Genomic DNA, 27365 nt, shown 5'->3' on the forward strand with positions numbered 1-27365 from the left:
ATAAAGATTTCAAATATCAAGATATCATTACCCTCTTCTAATTTGATGTACATGTTGTTTTTTTAATCTATTCTTTCAAAGCCTATCTTCACTAGATATTTATGAAGTCTCTCATACCAAGCTCTAGGAGCTTGCTTCAACCCATATAGAACTTTATGTAGCTTACAAACCTTGTCTTTTTTGTTTTCATCAACAAAACCTTTTGGTTTCTCTATGTAGACTTCCTCCTCTAGTATAACATTTAGAAATGCAAACTTTACATTCATTTGGTAGACTTTAAAACTTTTATAGGCAGCATATGCAAGTAGGGTCCTCACTCCTTCCATTCTTGCAATAGGGGAAAATGTCTCCCATAGTCTAGTCCTTTTTCTTATGCATACCCTTTGCTAACTAGTCTAGCCTTATTTCTTGTGATCTTACCATTTTCATCTAACTTGATTCTAAACACCCACTTGGTTCCAATCACATTCTTGTCTACTGGTCTTGGAACTAAAGTCCAAGTCTTATTCTTCTCAATTTTCTCTATCTCTTCTTTCATTGCATTGTACCAATCATCATCTTGTAGAGCTTCACTCACTGTCCTAGGTTCTACTTTGCTAAAAATACATATTTCACTTCTAAGTCTATTTCTTGTCATTGGTCCAACATCTTTGTCTCCAATGATATGTTCTGTAGGATGGTGTCTTCTCACATACTTGGCTAATCTTGGTTTTTTCCTTGTTTCTCTAGTTGACCTCTCAATATCATAGTCACTATGCACATTTCTTTTAGGAAACTCTTCATCTCTTTCATGTGTGCTGATCTCACAATAAAAATGAACATTTCCTACATTCTGTAGCTCAACATCTAAATGCAACTTAGTATTCACTAGCTATGACTTGCTAGATACTGAAGTTTTCTATTGATTTCCAATTTGATTTGTAGCATCCTCTTCATTAGGCATTCCTTCATAGAAGTATACCAAGGACTTGTACTCTATTGGTTTCTTGGTGCATTCATTGTCTTTAACTTCTGCAAGCTCATCAAAGTTCACATTTGGACTTTCCACAACTTTGTTAATGTTAACATTTAAACACTTATAAGCTTTTCTTCTAGTGGAATAACCAAGAAATATGACTTCATCACTTTTGGCATCAAACTTTCCATTCCTAGACTCTTTAAGTATATAACATTTACATCTAAACACTATGAAATATTTAACATTAGGTGAATGACCATATCATAGCTCAAAAGGTGTTGCATGAGTACCTTGCATGATTTGAACTCTATTGAGGGTGTAGATTGTTGTACTTACAACTTCTCTCCAATACTTGAGTGCAACATTCTTTTCCACCATTAAAGTTCTAGCACAATCAATCACTAATCTATTTCTCCTTTTTTCTATACCATTATGTGGTGGAGTTCTAGGTGTTGATGTCTACCTTTTAATTCCTCTATCATTATCGAACCCTTCAAAATATTTTTATTTGAATTCACCTCCTTTGGTAGATCTTAGGAATTTCAATCTTTTTCCTTATTTCCTTCTCAACTCTAGCCAGATACAACTTAAACATTTGGAATGCATCAGACTTTTGCTTCAGGAACATGATAGTCATTATTCTTGAATAGTCATCCACAAATAGCATGACATACCTATCTCCTTTGTAGCTTTGCACATTAATTAGACCACACAAGTTAGTATGAGCTAACTCTAATACTTCACTGGAAGTATAGGTCTTGCTTTTGAAGCTAGACTTTGTCATCTTTTCGAGTCAACATTACTAGCACATTGTGTTGTCAGGCTTCTTTCGTTTTGGCAATCCCCTGACTTTCTTCATTTTGCTAATGCTAATAAGATTATCAAAATTTACATGACATAACCTCTTATGCCATAACCACACATCATCAAGTTATACAACAAGACAAGAAGCATCTTCCATATCTAGGTAAAATAAATTGCTCCTAGTTTGATCACCTTTTCCTATAAGACTTTCATGAGTGTCATAGATCTTGGCAGTCCTATTTTCAAATTCTATTTTGTATCCTATGTTGCCTAACTATGATACACTTAGCATATTATAACTCAGGCCTTCAACATAGTATGCATTATCACATGATATTTTCTTAGTAAGTTTAATAATACTTTTTCCTTTGATAAGACATGGACCATCATTTCCAAATTTAAAACTATTACCATCATATTGAGTAAAGATAATAAACTTACTTTTGTCTCCAATCATGTGATGAGTGCATCCATTGTCTATGATCCACTTTTCATTTTTTTTCATGCAAGTTACCAGAGCTATTGCTTCATTTTCATTTGATTCATCCTTCCTGGCCACATAGACTACTTCATCATCATTCTCATCAGAATCTTCTTCAACAATGTAGCATCTCTTGCCTTTGTCCTTGTAGTCTCTGCTACCATCTTTTCTCTTATTCTTGTACTTATTTCCTTCTCTATGGTTCTTCTTCTATGTAAACCTTGTAGAAATATGACCTACTTCATTTCAATTGAAACAAATAATAGGCAATTTACCTTTGAATTTTCCTTTGCCTCTATGAAATATTCTAGCTAGTAATGCTTCCAATTGCTCCACATCATCTTCATTTGTGCTACTATCATTGGATACATGCTTTCCTTTTCCATTCTTATTCTTTGACTTCACCTCTTCAATGTCTTTCAATGTCATCTTGGCCTTGAAAGAAGATTCAATGTTCTCTAGTCTGTAATTATCAAAGTTAGACAATTCAAATGCAGTGAGTCTTCCCACTATTCCTTTAAATTTTAGTGTGTTTCGTTGTACACACCTTAGCTCTTGGATGGATGAAACTCTAATAGCATAGATAGGGAGTAGAGTTCTTAAGTATTTTCTATTGATAGTCTCCTCTTTTAACTAACCACCCAAACTTCTTATCGCACTTACCACTTCTTTCATTCTAGCACCATACTGAGTAGCATTTTCTCCTTCCTCTATTTTCATGTCACCAAAGTTTCCTCTGAGGCTTTCTCTTTTTGCTCTTTGAACATTTTGATCTCCTCCATAGATAGTTGATAAGGTTGTCCACATCTTGAATGTAGTATCACATCCTTTGATGTCATGAAATTCAGCATATCTGAGTGCAGAGGCAATCTCCAATACTACTTGATTGTGTTCCTTCCTTTTGTTCATATCATTAGCAGAGATGGGCCTTGTTGGATCTATATGCTCCACTATAATTGAGGTCTTTTTTTAGTCACCTATTGATCCAAGGTGCAATTTCATCAGACTTTTCCATGTAGCAAATTTATCTCTATTAAGCTTGGGAACATCTCTCTTGGACATCTTGATCTTCCTACTGCTAGTACCTTAAAACAAATCAGCAGATAGCTCTGCTACCAATTGTTAGAATTCTTTTAGAATAATTAAGAGGGGGGGTGGGGGTGGGGTGAATCAGTTATTCAAGGTCCAATAATGTCCAATTTAAAATTTTCTCTTATCTATAATGACCCCATTCACACTACCATGCATCCAAGCTTAAACTTTTATCCTAGAAAGTTATTGTAAATCAATATGTAGAAATGAAACACATGAAATCAACACATAACATAGAGATTTATGTGGAAATCCAATTTGGGAAAACCACTAGTAACATGCTACCTTCTTTTTCACCCTTCTGAAGTCATACCCTATTAAAGGTCTACCCTATTAAAGGCTACAACCTATTGTTAGATGTGATCCTATTAAAGGATTTCAACACCCTATTAGGAGTGTGCCTTGTTAGAGGTCTTTAGAATATTCAACTTGGAATGTCACCCTGTTAAAAGATTTACAAAAGGCTATTAGGGCCACCTAAGTCCATAGAATTTTCAACCACCTTGTTAAAGGCTCTTTAACCTAGCTATTAAGTTAACCTATTACCATAGAATTCCCAATATCTAATAAAATTTCTAGAGAGTATTAGAAAGCTTTGACCTAATGTAACTTACAACTCAACCTTGTAGATCTCATATCATAATTCCGCTTACAACCTTTGCTTGGCTTCCTCCCTTTTTAGTTCTGACAACTTGTCCACCCTTACAAGTTCTGTCTCCTTGATTCTTTTTCTCATTATGCCAATGTAATTTCCTCTAGTGGTCACTTGATCAAATCAGAGTCTTTGTGCTATGTTCTTCCTCACTGTGTCTTCTTTTTGACACTTCACACTTGCCAATTCTCAACCCACTCTTGGCCTTAAACACACTTGGCCACTCTCAAACCTATAACTTCTTATATAGAAGTTTCAAATTCATTTTTCCACTCAATTATTCCCACTAATAGCTTGGATTGACTTGGAAGGATATGATATACTTTCCCTCGAATTCATTCCTTCTAGAAACTTCATGATAAATCTACTTACACTCGCCTAAAATAGTTAGCATAAAACTCTGTGACACCAACTCATCATCCATTTCTTCCACCTTGTTCAAAAAATTGAATGTAGGAACCTTATCATCTCTAATCTGGCGAATCTTTGACTTTTTAAATAATGCACCAACTTGGAACTATTGAAATACTAGTGCTCAACACATACTATGTTACTCGGCACCAACTATGTTTTACTAATGCTTGGCACCTATTGTGGATTCACTCAGCATCCATCAAGTTTTATTGATGCTCGACACTTGAACTTTACTTGATACCTAAAGAATTTCACTCAGCATCTAAAGTCTTTTACTCAGAACACACTAGATTGAACATTTTCTTGGCTCCAACTAAAAATTTTCTCAGCTTGAACTAGCTTGCTCGACACTTACTGATGAACTTAGTTAATATTTGTAGTCAACCTTGTTACAACTTATCCTTCTGATGTATCTAAGTGTGCCCATCTTTGGTACCTTAGAATATGTTACCAACACATCATTTCATCAATGGCTTAACTTATCCTCATACTTCATTACAACATCATAACTCAACCTTTCCCTTAGGTTCTTTTGTTACCTCTTATTGATTTAGGATGGTGTCATATCTTTAGAGTACATTCCTACAAATGCATAGGTTGCTGACATTTTCACCAAACCTTTTTCATCACCTCACTATCTTTAGTTGTGGTCCATGCTAAGGATTATGAAATTTGTCCTTGGGAGGTCTTGTTGAGGCCTTCCTTCCTTCATGTTTTCTAGCATGCTTGTACTTACCTCTTTTGGGCGAGGGTTTTTCCCATGTAATTTTCTCTCTTTCCCTATTTTCTGAGGTTGTATTTCTTATGAATTTGTACATGGGTACCTTCCTTGGCTTTTTTGTTGAGACCCATTCTACATTTCATCTTAGTTGTTTTGAGCTTAATGCATTCCCCTAAGTTGCACAAGTGGGGGTGTTAGTGTAAATAATTATTTATTAATTATTTATTCTTTTACTTAAGTTTACTTAGATAAATAACATGGGAATTTTTTCCTACCTAACCATACTTATCTTCTCACCTACTTGGAGGGTAATCCACCTTTTGTGGATGTATGCTTAGTTGTCACACTTATCTCCTAGCACTTTCTAGCTTATTCTAGAAGCTTCCTTGAGGCCTTTATATTCAGGCTCTTTCATTGTAATTTTACAACACATTCGCATAGCAATTTCATTTTCTCATTGTGAATATATTTTCTCACTTTGTTGAATTACTCCAAGCTATTGTTCTCTTCCTTCTTCAGTTTCTCTTCAATGAGTTATTAAGTAGGTGATCTTGGCACACTGTGAAGTTGGAATTCATCAACTTCTATAGATAGGTTTAGTAAAATGGCACATTTCTTAGCATGTAAATATAGTAAAGATGCTTCATATATAGAAGATTTATTTTTCAAAGAGAGTTAAAATTCATGGATTACCATTGAATATTGTTTCAAATTGCTATGAAAATTTTTTAGGATATTTTTGAAGAACCCTTTGGAAGAAACTTGGCACAAATATATCTTTTTCATCTTCATATCACCCACAAACTAATGGTCAAATAGAAGTTGTTAATAGATCTTTGGGAAATTTTGTTAAGATTTCTTACAAAACAACATGGAGAAAAATGAGATTCTATACTTTCTCAAATTGAATTCAAATAAAATGACACAGTGAATAGAAATACAATAAAATATCCATTTTAGATTGTGTATGGTACACACCCAAGAGGAATATCAAGCTAAGAGAACTTCCAAACACTTTTCTTGGTAGTTCACATGGTGAAGAATTTCTTGTAGCTATTAAAGAGGTCCAAGATCAAGTCAAGTTGCAACTATAGAATTTGAATTAGAAGTACAAAGAATTTGTTGATAAAAAAAGAAAAGAAGCCCTGTTCAAGGTTGGTGATTTAGTGTGGGCATATCGTAAGAAAGAAAGATTACCTCAAATAAAGCATACAAATTTATTACCTAGGAAGGTTGGTCCTTGTCAAATTCTAGAAAAGTATGGACACAATGCATACAAGATTCAATTATCTACAGATATTGCCATTTCACCCATATTTAATGATTGTGATCTCAAACCATAAAAAAGTTTTGAAACACAATTTACACATGAAGATTTAGTAACAAAAGACTTGCATCAAGTAACCAAACCAACACCGCCTCAATTGGAGAGGAAACTCACTACAAAGATAAAGAAGACTTCAAGGAGACAATATACTCAATATTTAGTCAAATGGAAGAACAAGCTAGAAATAGAAGCTATTTGGATGGATGAGAAACAAATTAGTAAGCATGGTTCATCACTACAACATCTCATCTCAAGTGGAGTTGAAATTAATTTTTCAAGGCAATATGTTGCAGTGGAAAATCAAACAAATGCTATAGGAACTAACAAGGTTAAATATGCTACAGGAAGGTAATGTCATGTTTTAATTTTTTTCAAATTTTAATGGTTTTAATATAGTCCTATGTTGTGGTGGCATCAAGGGAGGAGTGATTTGATAAAATCTCCAATATAGCCACGTAGGACAAAGTGTGTTTCATTTTGATGTTGAGTCAGTTCTCTTTAAGTTTGTTTTATGTGTTTAATAATTAAGCCAACAAAACAATCAATAGCTATGAGAAGTTGGTGGAAGATTCTCACTTTTGACTAATTACTCATGATTTAAAATGGTTTTTGATTCTTGGTTGTTGACATTTCATATGCTAGATAGAAAGAAAGTGAAAGTATTGAAGATGCAGACTGGAATGTAATGAAAAGATTGGATAAAGTAGGAAAGAATAGAATTTTTTTTTGAGTTTTACTAATTTTATGAGTCTATGGTTTTGGATGTATGATATTTTTTGTTTCTTTCCTGAATTGACAGTCTAAGACTCCAAGAACATATCAATGGTTTTGTTTAGAACAATAGTTTATTGATTGGTTTTCAGTCTAAGTTAAATTTGGAACACAATTTTTGATTTAATTATATGTGAATTTCTACTATTTTGAGGTTCGTAGAGATTGATGGAATTCTTTTAAACTCTCCACAATCTAGTCTCTAAGATTGTGGAGGAGTTATATGTTATATGTTTTTTGCTTTTATTCTATTTTCTTGTTCCTTTATTCCTGCTCATAACTGCAAGAAATTCAATCCAAGAATCGGGTGAAAATGTTCATGTATTCATTGATATGTGTAATCACATGAATAATATACGATATGAATCATGGAATGTGTAGTTTTATTTAATGTTAGAGAATTTAATGTTTGACAATCAACTGTTGTTTGATGTTTTAAAACTACTTATGCCAAAAGTTGTTATTAGGTTAATATCATTGGGTAGTCAGGTGTATTTGATTTCAACACTCAATTTTATCTATGAAAGTGACTAAGTCATTCATGTATTTCAATTCAAACTAGGAAGTAGGTGGTTCATATTAAGTTGATGTAGGAAGCCAAAAGATTCTATAGGAGGTCAAAGAAGTCCCTATCGTAGGTGAATTTATAAACTTATATTAAGGGAAGTAGTCGAACAACCATCTAAAAGAAGTTAGAATTGATCCTAAAGATGTATGTGCCCCTTGATGTAACTTAGTTGAGTTATTAATATCCTCCTAATTTTTTCAAGGTGAGGCTTTGCATCACCTTCCTTGACCAATCTTCTTTAGTGACAAAGCTCCTTGGTCAATATTGCAAGTAAGAACTACTCGAATGAGGACCATGCACCACTTCCTCAATTAAGTAGCATGCTTAAACTAAACACCAAGATTCTTTTCCAAGTATACTTGTTCAAGCCTCCAATCGAAAAATACCATAGAGATGGCCAAGCACCTCTAGTATTCAACTAAAATGCCAAAATACTCATGAACCTCATATGTCTATGTATTACTCAAATTGGAGAATAGGTTACACATATGAGTACTAATTTCATCTTTCATAGAACTATAAAATTAGAATTAGTGTCACATATAGTCCAACATGGCCACAATTCACACCTAATTTGTGTAGTTCACCCTTGACTAGATCCAGTCGACACTAGTTGCTTCATTTTGACCCATTCCTAGAGTTAGTATCTCCTTGATATACTTTAACTGAGTTATGTAGATACCATTCTTGCTCTACTGAATATGAAGACCAACAAAAATTTAATCTCTCCAAACATAGAGATTTCAAATTCTTTGTTCATTTTCTCTAAAAAATCCTTACATTGAACATCATTCCCTATAAAAAAATTACTATCCAAAAATATTTCTACCAAAACAATCTTGTTATCTGGTCCTTGCTTGATGTACAAACTACTGTTATCATTAGTTCTTTGAAAACCAATCTAAATAAGGGAGTTAGGCAATGTTTCATACCATGCTCTAGGAGCTTGTTTTAGACTATACAATGCTTTGTGTAACTTACAGACCATGTCCTTCTTGTCTAGATCAATAAAGCCTTTAGGTTGCTCAATGTAGACTTCTTCATCAAGAATACCATTGAGAAATGCAGATTTGACATCCATCTGATATAGTTTAAATCCTTTGTGTGCTGCATATGCAAGTAAGGTCCTGACTCCTTCTAGTTTTGCAATAGGAGCAAAAGTCTCTCCATAATCTACACCTTCTTCTTGAGAATATCCTTTTCATACCAATCTAGCTTTGTTCCTTGATACCTATCCATCTTCATTCAACTTATTCTTGAATACCCATTTAGTTCCAATCACATTTTTATCTTTAGGCCTAGGTACAAGAGTCCAAGTTTTGTTGTTCTCTATTTTCTCTATCTCTTTATTCATAACCTCAATCCAACTTTCATTTTCCAATGCATCTTTGACATTTCTAGGTTCAAAATTAGTAAGTAAACATGTACCTTTTAGCTTACTTCTTGTCATGGTACCTTCTGATTTGTCTCCAAAAATCTGATCTAGTGTATGATGCCTCCTGACATATTTGGCTAACATAGGTTCCTTTCCTCTGGAATGAATTGCATTCTTATCCTTTTGAATTTCAACTTCAGGTTTAGATTTCTTAGGATCGATACCTGTTGGCTTGGTAGCTTTAGACTATGACTCGAGTCCTTGTGACTCAATTTGAACTTCTTACAACTCGATAGCTATGTTGGGCTAGGTAGATACAATCCTTCTATTAATAGATGTGTCTGGTAAAGTATCAATACAAATAAATCTCCTATAATCTTCAAGTTCCTTCTTGCTTTCTTCTTCTGTCTTTTTGGCAAACTCATCAACTTTCACATGTGCACTTCCTATAACTTTGTGAGTTGACAAATTCAAACATCTATAAGCTTTACTTTTGGAAGAATATCCTAAGAATATTCTTTCATCACTTTTAGAATCAAATTTTCCTTTTCTAGATTCTTTCAGAATGTAACGTTTGCTTCCAAATACTTTCAGATAAGTTACTTTAGGTTTATAGCCATACCATAACTCATAGGGGGGTTTTGAATGAGTCCTTCTTCAACTATACTCAGTTTAAGGTATGAACTACAATGCTAATAGCTTCCTTCCAATATCTAATAGCAATGTTCTTTTCAATCATCAAAGTCCTTGCAAAAACTATGATAGGTCTATTTCTCCTTTTTGCTATTCCATTTTGCTTGGGAGTTCCAGGAGCTGATACCTACCTTTTGATTCCTCTTTCTATGCAAAAGTTATTGAATTAATTGGAGATGAATTCACTACCTCTGTCTGGTCTCAAAAATTTCAATCTTTTCCCTATTTCTTTCTCTACTCTTGCTAAATACTATTTGAACTTTTCAAATGCCTCTAACTTCTCTCTTAAGTACATAACAATCATCATTCTAGAGTAGTCATCAACAAAAAGAATAAAGAAATTTTCTCCAATATAACTTTCTACTTCAATGGGTCTGCACAAATCAGTATGGACAATTTCCAAATTGTCTTCGAATTGATAGTTTTTACTTTTAAAGCTAGCTTTTTTCCATCTTACTAGTTTGACAATTCTTGCATAGACCAACATCAGATTTCTTCAAATTAGGAATGCCTCTTACTTTCCTGAATTTTCTTATTTTCACCATGTTGTCAAAATTTATATGACAACCTTCTATGCCATAACCAACTTTCTTCAACTTGAGCAATAAAGCATGAACATTCACCAAGATCAAGATAAAATAAGTTACCTTTTGTTTTTTTCCTGATCCAATCAACCTTCCTTTGTCATCGAGCAATCTTTCTTTTCCATGCATGAATTCCACCTTGAATCTTGATCAGCTATGCTACACTCAATAGATTATGCTGTAATCCTTCAACCCAATATGCATTATCACATACAAGCTTTTTGGTTGAAGAGATTCTACCTCTTCCTTTTATACAACAAGATTCATTGTTTCTAAACCTTACACTGCAACCATCATAGTCTTCAAGGTTTTCAAATTTTTCTTTCTCACCAGTCATATGATGTGAACATCCACTATCTATGATCCATGTATCATTTTTGGTCACATCAGAGATAAGTGCCATCTCTTCTTCTTCTTCATCATTATTAGATTCGTCTTTTATAGGAATGTAAACAATTTCATCTTCACTACTATCTGAATCCTTAGAATCTTTAGTCATAAAGTATGTCTTCTTAACTTTGTACTCGAATGATTTGTCATTTTTGAAATTCTTCTTTTCATTGCACTTGTGACCATTCTTTTCATCCTTGTTTTTCTTCTTTGGGCACATTGCTGCAATATGACCTATTTCTTCACATGAAAAATAGATTAAGGGAACTTTATCTTTGTATTTTCCTTTTCCTCTAGAATATTTCCTTGCAAGAAATGTTTCAACAATTTGAGATCACTGTTAGAAATTTCTTCTACTTTTTCTTCACTTTTTGACTGAATGTCCTTAATGTTCTTGCCTTTCTCCTTGAGCGAAATTTTGGCTTCAAATACAGATTCAATGTTCTTGGAAGTTGGAACATAGTTGTCATAATTGTCTAGCTCAAATGCTGTCAATCTTCCAACTATGACATCTAAATTTATCTTGTGATTTTCTTCACATCTTCTTTCTTGAATAGTAGATACTCTAATTGCATAAATATGAAGTAATGTTCTAAGTACTTTACTTATAATAGTCTCTTCTTCAATTTTCCCTATATAAGCTTTGATTGCACTAACACCTGCTTTGATCCTTTCAACATATTTCACAATGTTTTCATCCTCTCTCATTCTCATCTGATCAAATTTTCCTCTTAGGCTTTCTACTTTGGCTCTCCTAAAATTGTCATCACCTCCATAGATTTCCTTTAGCTTGATCCACATTGCATGAGTAGTTTTGCAGTCCTTGATTTCATCAAATTCTTCATAGCTTAGGGCAGATGCAATGTCTATCATCATGAGTCTTCTTCTTAGCAATATCATTGACATATAATCTGCCAGTAGGATCTACATATTCCTATTCAAGGTATTTTAGTTTAGTATCACCAATGGAAGCCAGATGAAGTCTCATAAGTTCCTACCATGCTAAAAAGTTATCTCTATTAAGCCTTGGAATTTCTCTCTTGTAAGACATCCTGATCTTTAGCTTAGGTCTTTGAAACCCTTCCTACAAGCACCAATAGCTCTGATATGAATTGTTGGAAATATAGATGGAGTAACTGAGAGGGGGGTGAATCAGTTACTATAGAAACAAATCCACAAATCCCTTCGATGTTTGATAAATCTACTTACTATAGTTACTTAGTAAAAATTCATAAAATGTTGTAACTTTGTAAATGCAATGAATGTTAACTTTAGGAGATCTTAACATGCATAAAAATAACTTGCAACCATATAAGAAATATCATGGACACATGAGACACCATATTTAATGTGGAAACCCAATATGGGAAAAACTACCAATGTAACTAGATACTGATTTTCACTCTTTTGAAGTGAGCCCCGTTAGGAGCCAACCCTATTAAAGGTTACAAAACACACTATTAGGTGTGACCTTGTTAGAGGATTTAATCACCCTATTAGGAGTGGCCTTGTTAGAGGTCTTTAGAAAAATTCAATAGAATTGTCACCTTGTTAGAGGATTTACAAAATGGCCGTTAGACCAACTCTGTTAAGAGATTTTGGTATCACTGCTACAATGATTAGAAAGTAACAATGAAATGACCTAAATGAGATGCAACCGAAATTTCTGATTAAAGATCTCTTTTTTGCTCCACTAGATCCTTCCTGATTGAATATAGCTTTGCTACTCCTTAAGGATATCTCACCATCCTTCAAAATTTTCTCTCACAAATAATCAGTCCACTTGCATCCTCACTCATTCATTCATTCACTTTCTCACACATGCATTACACACTTGGAATTGTCAATTTGACCTTTCATATATACCATTCACAATATCAAGTCAGCTCATTTACATGTTACAATTACCAATAATCATTACCATAGTTGGCTGGAAATAATACTTAAAAAATTTAAGCCTTAATTCACAAATTAATAAATTCCTTCATTGGCCAATCCTACTCGGTAAACACTATTCAAAAAATGATTTCCTATGTTAACCATCAGAGGCTCGGTTAATATTGCAAACCATGTAGAATCCTTTAGTTACCAAGTGAACTTGGTAAACACTAGCTTTCCTTTGCTAACCTTGAGAGCTCAGTTAAAACTATCTTCTATCACAAAATCCTTTGACACCTGAGTGAACTCGATAAAAACTGTTTGCACAAGGTAATGTCCAAGAATTCTCGATAGACATTGAAAATCATCTTGCAAACCAACTGAGCTTAGTAGACGCTGATAGATAACTGGTATGACATTTGTGTAACATCAAAGACAACACACAATTGGATAAATGTATCCAACAGACTTTACTTTCTAACAATTGGTACAAAAAAAATAGAAGATGAAGTCACATCTACATGCATGGGTCCATGATATTGGCTGATGACAAAGAATTAGAAGCCCATTGTGGAAGAAAGAAAACTTGAAGAATGTAGTGAAGTGAAAAGATTGTTCATGTGTAACATTCTTGCAAGAGAAGAACTTTTGTCAACTATTCTGGAAAATCAATACAGTCAGGTGAAATCCTTAGTAACATCCCATAAAATTTGGATAGATTTGGAATAAAGAAAATCAAATTGTAAAATCAAATTTATTTATTTCAAGGGGCTAAAATGATGGAAGATGAATCTATAAGAAGTTATATTGAAAAAATATTAGAAATTATTGCAGGAATCAAGTCTTGTAATGGAACAAAAGATGAAGATGGGATCATATGGAAGACTTTGATGAGTTTGAAACCACCATTCAAGAAAACAATGCAAATGATTAACCAAGTGATACCTTCTAAGAGAAGTTTTTTAGAGAGACTTTTCTTGGAAGATTAGAAGTAGTAGAAGTTAGTTTGAAATAATATGGAGATTTTCCTAGAGTGGAATCAGAAGATCCAAGGGAGCTCAATGCAAGTTTGGATTAGTACTTGTCTGTATGTTTTTCTATGTATTTCCTTCAATTGTGAAGTTAAATTGGAATTCAAAGAAGTCTACTATAACACAAATTAATGATTACATAGAGAAAATGGGTGATAATTTTGAGTTCCAAATGACCAGCTATTTTGAGGAATTTAAGAAGTCCATGAAGTAGAGAATGAGAATACTAGTTTCATTGGTAGAGCAACATGTCAATGGCATATGTTTTTTGGTTGACATTTACTAAACATACATTCAAGCTAACTACCAAGGGTAAGATGGCTTAGGCCACTAGGTTATGAGTTGGATTTGGAGCAAGCATCAACTGCAATCATTGCACTACTTGCAAAAGACATTGACAAGGATACAAACCTTTTGGCACATATGATGTGGTAAAGTCAAGGGTTGAAACAAATTTGAAGATAGCCTCTGTAGTAAAGAAGAAGGAAAAATTGGTGAGAAAAATCAAGAAGTTTGGAGCAGATATTAAGGCAGTAGGTACAATAGCAAAAGAAGAAGAAGAAGAAGATGATAGTGAGGAAGAAGAAGAACAAGGAAAAGGCCATATGAAACTAACACAAGGATTAGAAGAAGACAAGAAGGAAGGTGCTAAGGAAGAAGAAGTTGAGGAAGCACCTATACAAATTGAGAAAAAGAAAAGGAAGGCTAAAACTCAGCCTCCAACTCAACCCAAACCAAAGAATTAACCAAGTCTACTCAAGCTAAACCAAAGAAACCTACAACAAGGGCTACTAAGAGGGTATCAACACAAAAAGCCAAGGAGAAAAAAAAGAGAAAAAGAAGGCTAGTAAACAGACTGGTGAAGTGCAAAGGAAAAGAAGAAAATATGTAGCACAACTAGATTTTGATGAGGAGGAGAAGACTGAGATAGAGGACATCAACCAATTTTGAGTGGTAAGACATCCTCCTAGATCTTCTATAGATAAACTTTGTGAGAAGATTAAGAATGGAAGTTTTAATGATTTAAAGAGTCTTGATTTCAATAAGCTCAGTAGAGAAGAACATAATAAAGTAGAGGAATCTATGTATACAATGATGGTAGAGTTTAAGAACACACCTGTAGAGCTTGATAATACCATGCCTAGAGAATTATATGAGATAGTTAAAAATAATTGGCATTATTGTCTGAAAATGGAGAAGGAGATTAGAGAATCTACCTTAGCTCAAGTGATGCCTGACCTAACAAGAGGTCAAATAACAAAGGAAAATAAGAAACATGGTGGAAAATTTGCACCTAAGTATAGAGCCTTCAACACCCTACAGAATAAGATTGAGGATGTAGTGAATAAATCCACATTATTGTGGAAGTCAATCTACAAGTTAACTAATGATAAGGATGAAGAGAAAAATAAGGTAGAAGCTAGTACAAAGGAGAAATAGGAAGAAAAGGAAATAGGGAAGCAAGAAGAAGAAAATAAAGTGGAGGAGAAGTAGGAAGAAGAGAAGAAAAAGGAGGAAGAGAAAGGTGAAGAAGAGAAGAAAGGAGAGGAAGAGGATAAGGAAAAAGGAGAGGAGGTAAGAGATAAGGGAGAAGACATGGCAACAATTGAACAACAAGAGTAGCAAGAAGAACAAAGTGTGCAAGACACACAAATGCCACCTCCTAGCCCTCCTCATGTAACCATCACACCTATAGAATCCATAACTATCAAGGATGTTATTGACATATCATGTCAAAACATCAACCCATTAACTGCAAAAGATCTCTCCAAGATCCTTGACCAATCTACCCAACAAGCCAGGTTATTCACAAAGCTTGTATTGGTTAGTGTTGATGAGCTACAAAAGGTAGTAGCTAACACAACTAGAGTCAAGGAAAATCCACAAGAACCACCTTTTCCCTCTAGAGAAAATAGCACACAAATCCTACTACTTCCACCATCATATCCACCAATTACAACAATTGACACATCAAGTGACACTATTTAGATGCTGAGTGCATAAAAAGGGAAAAACACAAGTTTAACAATACAAACTTCTACATCTGATCCTATAGTATAGGTAATAGGTAAACCCCCAATAATTGTGATTGATCAAGGGAAGTTAGATGAAGAAAAGGAGGATACAACAAAAGATGAGGAGCAAGTTGCAATTGAAACATTGAATGAATTACCTAAAACAAGCACTCCTACACAAACTCTTCAGAAGCTAAGCACTGAGATGATATCATTGCAAATCTCTACACCAAGCTTGAGCTCTACAAAGGTTACTAGGGTACTTCACTATGGAGACCTTGAGCTAGATGAAGAGATTGTTATACCTCCTTATGACTCCAAGACAATAACCATTGAGTAGCTCAATGAGATGTAGAATGCATTGAATAGGAGAAAAAGATAGGAAATACTTAGAAAAGAGTATAATAATAAGAAAGCATTGAATGAGATTAAGGACATCTTCATGGATGCCTTCAGCTTGTAGTCACCAGATGAAACAAAGCCTATAATGGAGCAACTATCAGATATAGTTGACCAAGTGACCAGTGAATATCAAGACAAAAATGTTAAACTCATGGAGTGGTCAGAAAAGAAGTTTCAAGGAAAGGCAAATGAGAAAATATCAAGTGATATAGCACTAACATAGGTAGATTTGGCTAAGAAAATTGAGAAAGGTAAAATTGTACTTGTGAATATTTTCTCACTGTACAAAAAGCTATGTGATTTTTCCAACTTCACACAAGAGACTAGCCAATGAAGATTGAGCTTGGAGAGAAATCTTAAGATTTCTAGCATGCAGTTAACCATAAATCTAGCTCAAAGTGAGAATCATTTTGCTCTTCACACTCAAAGAGAGTTAGCTGTACTCACAGAAGAGGAGGCCAATATAAAGGCTAAACTAATGCAGATTCAATCCTCCATCACCCCACATCTAGAGGTTCTTCAAAAAGAGCAAGTATATGCTAAAACAGTTTGAAAGAAAGATCCTAATCTTTCTACACTTAATGGACTTGAACATTTTGCTGCAGAGACTACCATCTAGCACAAGTCACTTGACATTGCTTTGGAGAATTGGGATGCAACTCTAAAAATGATCATGGAAGTAAATAGTACTTTTTTGGCTAAATATGGTATTACTCTTTAGAACCCTTTGACATAACTATAAAAAAGAGGGAGAATAAATAATAGGGGGATATATAATGTTTTGATATAGATAAACTAAGGGGGAGAATATGATGTATTTTGATTACATTCTTTTACTCATTCTTTTGTAGAATAAAAGGGAAAGTTTGTAGATATCCAAAAGGGGAGATAAGAAATAAGACAAAGTGTGGGGGAGATACAAAATTTTGGGAATCATATGGAAGATAGCTCAGATACTATATACAAAAATTCCATAGCTTTGATATAGGAATACAAAACATAGGTACAAAATATAGGAACATGGCAAAAGACAAAGTGTATTAGGCACATTAGCACAAAATTTTGGTTTCAAAGAATGAAATGGCACAATCAGCTCAGGGGGAATTATAAGGTATATTGCTTCTTACAAAATTTTGAAAAAGTTTTTGAAAATTTATATATATGCCAAGAAAAATGAAAAATGTACTCATGAAATCAGAATAATAATGTCTAGTTAAGTGTTTTTGACACTCATGTCAAAGGGGGATATTTTTTGTCTCAGAATGGTTTTGACATTTGAGTGTCAACACACTTAAACAAATTTTTCTATACATGCCAAGTACACTATACATGCTAAGCTATAGTATGTGCTAAGCCATAATTTCAACAGGTGCCAAGTAACTTCAGGTGCCGAGTGATCAATAGATGCCAAGTGATATATAGGTGCCAAGTCATAGTTGATGCCAAGAAAGTTAGAATGCAACATGTTCCAAGTGAGCCAGAAACATACATGTGCCAAGAAAAAACAAAGTGTAATAGGTGCCGAGTGGACCAACATAGTATATGTGTCGAGCACCAGTAATCTAGTATGTGCCAAGTAACACAGAATCAACATATAAGTTTATGCCTTCACAAACTTAGATGCAAGACTATTTTTGGATGATTCAAGAAGGGATAAGAAGATAATATTGAATCTTTATATTTACCTACATTTCCAACATGCAACCAATGGGCTAAATCTAATGATTTGAGCAAGAATTTTGAGTTCATGATTTCATTATAAAACCTAAGTCTACAAAGTATTTATAAGAAGAATTATACACCATAATTTTGAGTTGTTGAGGGAATTGTTAGGAAGGCTGCTAAGTAGATAGGAAACTATAGAATAGAGAAAGTAGTAGGGTGTTAAGGACTTAGTAAATTGAGTAGAAAATAAACATTCAATTGATTAGAACATAACAAGGAATACGAATAGAGATTAGATAAAGAAAGGATCACATTAGAGAGAGAAGATCAAGTGCCTGAATCTAGCAATTAAAGATTGCATACTATCAAGTTAATAATTCTAATACTTTCTAGCCATTGTATTAGATATTGAAATCCTATATTGATAGGTTAGCTTCACAACTAGGTGGGAGAACCTTTGAGAAGGTTATTGAAAGTCCTATGAAAATAGGTGGGCTTAACAAATTTTTGTAAATCCTTTAACAGGGTGACACTTCTTGTAAAGTTTTTAAAATCCTTTAACCAGGTCACTATTGACATAGTGTAAAGTCTTTAATAGGGCAGACCATTAGAAGTGGTCAAACAATTAATTACTGTAGTGATTTTGTGGGTGTCATCACCACCCTAGTTTTACCTTCTTATTCTTGGAGGGTTTCTAGGTTACCAAAATTCCTAGTGTTATGTGATGATGTATGCTTTTACTTTATGTTTGTTTATATGTTTACATGCATGCTGTTTACTTTCAGTTATGTGTTTCAAAGGATTTGAAAAGGTTAAAATCTAGTTACTTATGATTCACCCTCCCTCAGAAGTACTCTTCCCATTTGAATATTCGAACATTTTTTTCTTAAATTAAAATGCACAAGCACCAAAAAAAGACCCATAAATATTGATATTTTCTTTAAAAAAAATAAATAAAAAAAAATGATAAAAGTGACTCAAGATATGAATAATGAGATTTTTTAAAAGAGCTTTTTCAGTGAGAAGAATGTGATGATAACAACGGGACAAATCTTAGACCTATCGAAATAACTAATAAATGGAAGAAAAAACCAAGGATTTTTCTTCTTCTCTTAGTAGATGAAGAAAATCTAAAAAATAATACTATGTTGTCCACTCCCAAAAAAAGAATATGAGATTAGACAACTTTTTTTTTGACTTTATAATAAAAAAATTAATTTATTAAATATATTTGTCTATTTTATTTAAGAAATAGACAAATAAATAATGAAGAATATGTAAATATTTTTCTATTTAATAAGAGAAATTTTTTCTATTTAATAATATAAATTTTGTTCTTTAATAAGAGTATTTTTTTAAAATCGAGTAGACAAAAAAAAAATTCATGAAAGATTATTATAACATCCATGTTGTCCTAGAAATAAAAATTGTATAATACCTATATAGCTTCTTATTTATTCAGAAGAAGAAGATGATATGTAGCTTTTTTGATGTATGTAAATAAGTATGTATGAAAGTAAGTACGTAATGAGCTTGAATTTAATGAACATTCCAAAAGTTCCATATCTAGGGGACGGGAAAGGAGAAGAAGGAGAAGACTACCAAAATGAAGAAAACCCAAACCTAGAAGAATAAAACCCAAACCCAGAAGAAAAAAAACCATAATAATGAAACCTCCAAGAAGAGGAAATGTGGGTGGAATTATATTACAAACTCTTTTTTGGAAGATACCTTTTTTTAGGTAGAGCGCTAGAAAAACAACCTACTAAAAAAATAATGAAATGCATGGTTTATTTATTTTACATTCATAATCAACAATTTTATCTATGATTTATTTTATCATTCATGGACATTGATAAGATGCTTTCATGTCTTTAATATTAGTAGCTCCTTAAGATGGCCTTGAGTGGCAAGGTTCATAAAGCTAAGAGCATATAATGGATACCTAGGCACCCAAAGATAAAGAAGGCTGTGTTAATCAACTAAATGCTTTGGGGAGTGGAAATTGAGCATAGATCCAAAGATTCTTAAATAGGTTAACCTTTTTAACTATCTATTGAATCCATAAGTAGACAAGGGGAAACCTGGTCAACTAAAATATCTTAGTAGCTAGAGGAAGAGAAAGAAAAAGTGATTACCATAGTAGTAAAGAGCGAAATGGGATCAACCTAAACTATGAAAAAGTGGTTGTGGGAGAGAAATCTAAGCATCATGCTGCTAGGAAAAGTCTATTTGAAATAGTGGAATACAACATCCTAGATGGTGAAAGTCCAATAGTCGAAAGCATCGTGATAGTTTACACTCTAACTTGAGTAGCATGGGGCACGTAGAATCCCTTATGAATTAGCAAGGACCACCTTGCAAGATTAAATACTCTTGGGTGACCAATAGAAAAATAGTACCATGAGGGAAAGGTGAAAAGAACCCCCAATGGAGATTGAAATATAATATGAAGCTGTAATGCTTTCAAGTAGTGAGAGGAGTTGACCTACTTTGATTCCTTTTTTTATAGAAACAATAAAATAAAAAATGAATGCACTTGTTTGGTAGAAAAAATGAACACCAAATGTAGAGAATTATTTTGTTTGATAGAGATCAAATCAAGAAAGAGCTAACTATGTACCTATTGAAGAATGAGCCAATGACTTATAAGTAGTGTCTTGGTTAAGGGAACCTACCAGAACTATAGCAAGAGTGAGTCTTCATAGGGAAATTGAATTGTCACTACTTATGGACCCGAACTTGGGTGATCTCTCCATGACCAAGATGAAGCTTAGGTGAAGCTAAGTAGAGGTCCAAATCAACTAATTTTGAAAAATTGATGGATGAATTGTGGTTAGGGGTGAAATGTCACTTAAACCTAGAGCTAGCTAGTTCTCCCTAAAATGCATTGAGGTACAATAGTTGACTAGATCTTCTAGGGGTAAAGCACTATTTTGGTGCAAGATTTGTGAGTGGTACCAAATAGAGACAAACTAAGAATAGTAGAGATAAAAAAGGGTCAACCAGTGAGATGATAGGGGATACGATTCATCATCCAGAGGGAAACAACCTAGATCACCAGCTAAGGCCCCTAAATGATTGTTGAGTGATAAAGGAGGTAGGAGTGAAAAGATAGCCAAGAGGTTTTCCTAGAAGAAATGATCATTGAAAGAGTGCATACTAGCTTACTACTTGAGCACTCTTGCACCAGAGATGATTGGGACTAAAAAATCTTCCAAAGCTATGGGATGTAAAAAAATACATCAGTAGGTGAGCATTGTTCCTTAGAGAGAAGTATCTGCCTGAGTAGAGTTAGATGAAGTGGAAGTGAGAATGTTGGCTTAAGTAATGCAAACATTGATGAGAATGCAATGCATTGAAAATCTAAGGATTCCTCTGCAAGGTTCATCCATGGAGGGTGAGTCAGGGCCTAAGATTAGGTTGAAATGTGTAGCTGATGGACATTATATTAATATTCCTCTACTACTCTTTTTTGGTCCTGAGGGATAGAGTAGGCTAAGTTAGCTATCTTAATTATGGTTTTGTAGTTTAAGGTCAGAAGGTGACCCTAAAAAAGAAGGGTCAAAATGGGGTAGAGAAAATACCTTGAGCCAATGTTTGAATTCTAATGTAGCATCAAAATAGTAGAAAGATAAACAACATGTTGGGCAACCCACACTGCACTTCCAGGAAAAGCTTGAATGACCTTCAATAAATGGGTACCTATACCTAAAATTGACATAGGTAGGTAGGTAGAGAATACCTAGGGGTACGAGATAACTCTCTCTAAGGAACTTAAAAAATAGTTCTATAAATTTGGGAGGAGGAGTGCCTCCTCGAAGGAGGTCACAACGACTAGGCCTGGGTGATTATTTACCAAAAACATAGGCCTCTACAAAGCTATAAGATGTTGTATGGGGGATGATGCCTGCCTAGTGCTAGAAGGTTAAGGAAGTTGGTGATCTGATGATACTAAAGCCAAAAATTGAAGCCCTAGTGAATGACAAGCATAACTATAACAATCCTATGGTAGCAAAATTCCTTGTCAAGTAAGTTTCAACTAGCACAAAAGGTGTAATGATCTAGACACTATCTCAGAGAGGGAATTGGTAAAATAAATATGTCTATGAAGATATAGATTACTTGCACGTAGAAAGAAAGATGCTATTAAGCTTTAATATTCTCTAGGATTGACTTTGGGCTCTTATTGCATAGCTTAGGTGGAAGGAGAAGGCCCTCTTTTGAGGGGGCATGAGCCATCAATGAGATGCCACTCTAGAAAAGCCAAAAGTCTAACCTTGCAACTTAACCTATTGTCCAAGGGACAATCTTAGGTAGGCATTTTCGATGGGGTGTAGGCCTCCAAAAAGGTAATGGAGGCATGTAAAGGTTTCCTCAAGCTGACTGGAAATCATTCCTTGAGTGTAAAGGCAGAAGGGAGCTTGACTACAAGATTGACCTATCAAGAAAGGATGAAAGTTGACCTTAGTGATCCAATAGTTCCAAGTGGAAGGGTCATCATTCAATGGATTAAAGTTACTCTAGGGATAACAGGATGATCTTCCCCAAGAGCTCACATAGATGAGAAGATTTGGCACCTCGATGTCAACTCTTCATCACCTAGGGTAGTAGTATGTTCCAAGGGTTGGGCTATTCACCTATTAAATTGGTATGTGAGCTAGGTTCATAATGTCATGAGATAGTTAGATCCATATCTGATGTAGGCATTAGAGCATTAAGAGGACTTTTCTTTAGTACAAGAGGATCAGGAAGGATGCACCTCTGGTGTACCAATTATTGTGCCATCAGTAGATGCTAGGTAGCCAAGTGCAGATAAGATAATTTCTGAATGCCTATAAGTAAGAAGCCCACCTTAAGAAGAGTGCTCTCTTAGGTCATGACAAGATGAGTCATTAGGTGATAGGTGTAATGTCAAAGTGTAGTAATGCATGCAGTTGAGGCATACAAAAAGACCAAAAGATTTGAACCTTGTTACTACATGACCCATTTGATCTGCTCAAGTACATAGACTATGTTTTAATAGAACATTTTACTATAGATATGACAAGGAATAAAAAAGGATGGATGAATAAAATAAAGGGAATGAAATCTTTTTTACTCTTAATCAATATGATTTTTATTTTATTTTTTAAATTTCACAAAGAGAATCCAAGAAGTGCTTATTGCATAGCTCCATTTGTATCATTTTGAGCTTTCTACTTGTCAAGGGCCAAAAAGGAGCCCTTTCCAAGAATTGAGCTTCACAAGTACTAACCAATATCTTATGGCCTTCTTCATTTATGGTTTGAAATTCTAGTGTCTCAAGCATAGGGGAACCACACCAATCCATCCCAAACTTGGTGGTTAAACTTTACTATGGTGACAATACTATAGGGGAAGTCCTTTGGAAAAATAACTTGATGCTAGAATAATAAAAAGCTTAATTATATCCTTTTTCATTAAAAAAAACCCGGCATTCTTTTTTCCCATTCCACACTGCTAAATATAATAATATTTTTTATTTGGTGGAGACGAGGCATGCAACTCAAAAGATTAGAGTATGTGGCTACGAACCATGGTGTCAAGGGTTCAAATCCCTCCTTGCCCACAATAGTTCACCACTAGAGAGGTTATGAGTCTCTTTAGTAGTTCTAGAGACTAAAATAATAAAATGACTATGACTACTCTCGAACTATTAAGAGAACTAAAAATACCAATAGCTAAGTTTATAGTGAAGCTTTGGAACTTTACTATAAGGGTTTGTGGCTTGTACTACTATTTATTCATATATTTCTATAAGACATTTCTTTGTGTATGCCTTTTTATAACTCTTTCTCATTGGTTCCAAGCTTGTACAACATATTGGTAATAAAAGAATAAAAGGCTCTCACTCATTAAGACACTTATTCAAATTAGGGTTATCTATTCACAAATTGTAGTTTTAAGTGCTATCATACCTTCATTATTCCTTAGTAGCTCAATGGTAGAGTGGTTGGTTGTTAACTGATTGGTCATAGGTTCAAATTCTTTTTGAGGAGAATTCTTTTTTCCCTTCAAGCACTTGGTCCCATAATTATAAGTAAGATATTGTCCACCATAAAAAGAGTGAAAAATTTGCCAAATTTAGTTGAATTGGAGTAAACCGCTTTTCGCTTTGACACAATTTTTTTTCAACTATTAATTATCATTTCATTGATAATTTTAGCAATGTTACCAATATCTCTATTTTGATTGGGAATAATCTAAAACCCAGGGTTAGCCCACTCATTTATTTCAAATTATGAGCAATCTATATTCATCAATTCTCTCGAATTGATTTTGATCAAGAGAAGGTCCTTGGCCTTTTCATTTTTATACCTTATGCAGACTGTATAATCTTTGAATCATGGGCTAGTTGATAGGATATGTGAAATCTTATTCAATCTACTCAACAATTTTAAATGAATTATTAGGAAGTGGTAAGATATGAGAAATGGAATTCATATTAGCGGTTGTAGTCTTTAATTTCTAAGCAAGCATTTCAATCAACTATTTCATAATCTTTCATTTATTTTTTATCTATCTCTATATTGTTCTATGTAAACGAGTTGATGAAATATCCCATTTACATAGAACAATCTATACAAAATATTATTTAGGGAATTCTATTGAAATAAGATGATGTTATAAACATTAATATTGATAAAGAGCACAATTTCAATATAACATTCTAGTTTTCTATTATGAGAATTTTCATTATTTATATTATGAAAATAAAATATATATTAATATAGATATTAATATACAAAATATAGAAAAAAATATACAAGAAGATATTCATTCCTCCCTAAGCATCTCATTTCCTCTTGTACAAAAAGGCCTAAAAAACCTATTACATTTGGGATGCCATCAATTTCCCATTGATCAAATGAATTACTTATTTCAGCTAATCCTCATATACCTTTAATCAAGATTATGTCATAATATATATCTATATAAGCTCGATAAAAAGACCAATTATAGATAATATTAATTGATTAGTCCATAATAATTTTCAAATTAGGATTTTTTTTATGAAATAAATCATTTGATAAGAAGTAAATAGGTATATAGAAAATAAAGGCAATCAATATACCAAAATATTCTATACCAACTGAGTGGATTGCATCTAGTAAAAAATTGGGCCAATTCTCTGGATGTTTCTAATCAAAGGGTGTCATTGATGAAGTAAACCATTGAGATAATATGTCATAACTCATTCTAATTCAAAAAAAGGAACTCCTATCAATATAATAAATAGAGTAAATATTCCATATATAACTAAAGAAAATAGCATTATCTTGCCTGATTCTTTCGGATATGCAAAAGTTCCCTTATAGAAGAAGAAAGGACAAGTGATAACCAAACCTCTATTCTTTTTGTACAATCCTTCTATCTTATTGGAAATTTCAAATGCTTCTTTGGAAAAGGATTTATTACTTCCTATAATTTGATTCAACATAGAATATTCTATTATTCTATTTGATATCCTAGATTCCTTCTTTCCCCCCATAGAAGTCAAATAGTGTAATATGGTTGTTATATAAATTCATGAAATTTATGTGGAAGTCCCCTTCAAAAGTAAGTAAATAAATATGAAACATGTAAAAGGCAGTTAATCCTATTGTGAACCAAGTTATTCCCCCTAAAATGGGAGAATATAACTTACAATCAGTAAGAATTTGGTCTTTAGACCAAAAACAAGCAGAAGGTGGAATACCATAAAGAGAAAGTGTTCCTAAAAGAAAAGTGATTTCCATAATTGGCATATATTTCCTTAAACCACCCATAAGAGCCATATTTTGACTTTTACTAGGGTAATATCCAACAATTGGTTACATGGAATGGATGACTGATCTAGATCCTAGGAACAATAATGCCTTGGAATAAGCATGTGTAATCAAATGGAATAGAATGATTCAATAGAAATCTATCCCTAGAGCTAACATCATTTAACCTAATTGAGACATAGTAGAATAAGCCAAGGCTCTTTTAAGATCTTTTTGAGTGAGAGCCATAGTAGCTCCCAATAGAGTTGTTATTCCACCTATCCAAGAGATAAGATATATTATTAAAGGTAGAGCTTTAAAAAGAGGAAACAATCGAGCTACAAGAAAAATTCATGCTGCTGCCATAATAGCGGCATGTATAAGAGCTAAAATAGGAGTAGGCCCTTCCATATCATTAGGTAACCATACATTAAGTGAAAATTGTGAAGGTTTGGCTATTGGACATAAAAATAAGAGAAAAATATAGAAAGTAACAAAAAATGAACCAACCCCATCAATGACAGTCAATTCATTTAATTTTTCAGACAAATATTTAAATTCAAAACTACCTGTTGTTGGAAATATTATAAAAGGCTAGGTTACTAAGATGGGAGGGGTGGATCTATAACTCTTAAAACTTTTAAATTCAATTACTCAATTAATCCTTCACATATATTCTAATCTAATTGTATGCATAAGAAACTAAAAATATGAAAGCATACATAACACTTTGACACATAGATTTGGTGACCCAAAAACCTTCCAAATAAAAAGTAAAACTAGGGTGGGGATGATACCCACAAACTTTAGTACTATAGTATAAAGTTGGCTCATTAAGGCTTACATTGATCACTTCTAATGATCTGCCCTGTTAGGAGCAATAAGGACTGCTAGATCCACCTTGTTAAAGGATTTACAAACATACAATGAAGTATGCACTTGGTAAAGAGATTTACATATGACTGTTAGGTCTACCTTGTTAAAGGATTTGACTAATCCACTTGTTAGGATGAAGCAGTAATTGATCTTGATTTGCAACTTGGTTTCTTGAGTGAGATTCATTTGTGTGTATTATTCACCTTGCTGTGATAGATATATCTTTGCTACTCCTTATACTATTGTAGCCTTTATAATTCACTCTTTCTACTCTTCTCTTATTATATTCAATTACGTTGAATTCTTTCGATGATTTGTATATGATACAATACATTACATATATATGAATTGAATTACAAAATTACAAAGTCAGCTATAATACCAATTTATACAAATATTACAAAGTCGGCTTAAATGTAGACACTTAGGTTCTAAAGACTGACTCGATGAGGTTTTGATACTTGAGATCCACTATCAATACTCAACATCATCATGCACTTGATAGATGTAGAAGCTTAGTCCATACTAATCACTTCCAAGTAGTGTTGAACTTGGTCTACACTAGTGACTCTATGAATGTAGTGAAACTTGACATATAAATTGAATCACTTGGTTCGCACTTCCTAGCTCGGTCAATGCTTCCACTATGAGTTTAGTATAAAATAAATCAATTGGCTAACACTAAGTAGGTCATTTAACACTAGACTCACGTCACATCAATTGCAAACTTGATAAGCACTACACAACTCAGTTTGCACTGGTAAAATTGACATACACTGAGATTCTCAATTTACACTATTGATCTTCACAATAGTTATAATTGCTTGACACACATTGAAATTTGTCCAAAGGAATTGGTAGTAGCTGTAGAACTTGGTAACAACTGAGATTCTTAGTTA

General features: G+C 33.5%; 1 pseudogene; it reads left to right on the plus strand.

Moving 5' to 3' along the window:
* Positions 1-19881: 19881 nt before the first annotated feature.
* On the plus strand, positions 19882-22699 carry LOC149545295 (25S ribosomal RNA; annotated as a pseudogene).
* The last annotated feature ends 4666 nt before the right edge of the window (positions 22700-27365 follow it).

The sequence above is a fragment of the Cupressus sempervirens genome, chromosome 7, assembly GCF_028749045.1.
Source record: "Cupressus sempervirens isolate cs-2001-9-10 chromosome 7, ASM2874904v1, whole genome shotgun sequence".
Taxonomy (NCBI): domain Eukaryota; kingdom Viridiplantae; phylum Streptophyta; class Pinopsida; order Cupressales; family Cupressaceae; genus Cupressus; species Cupressus sempervirens.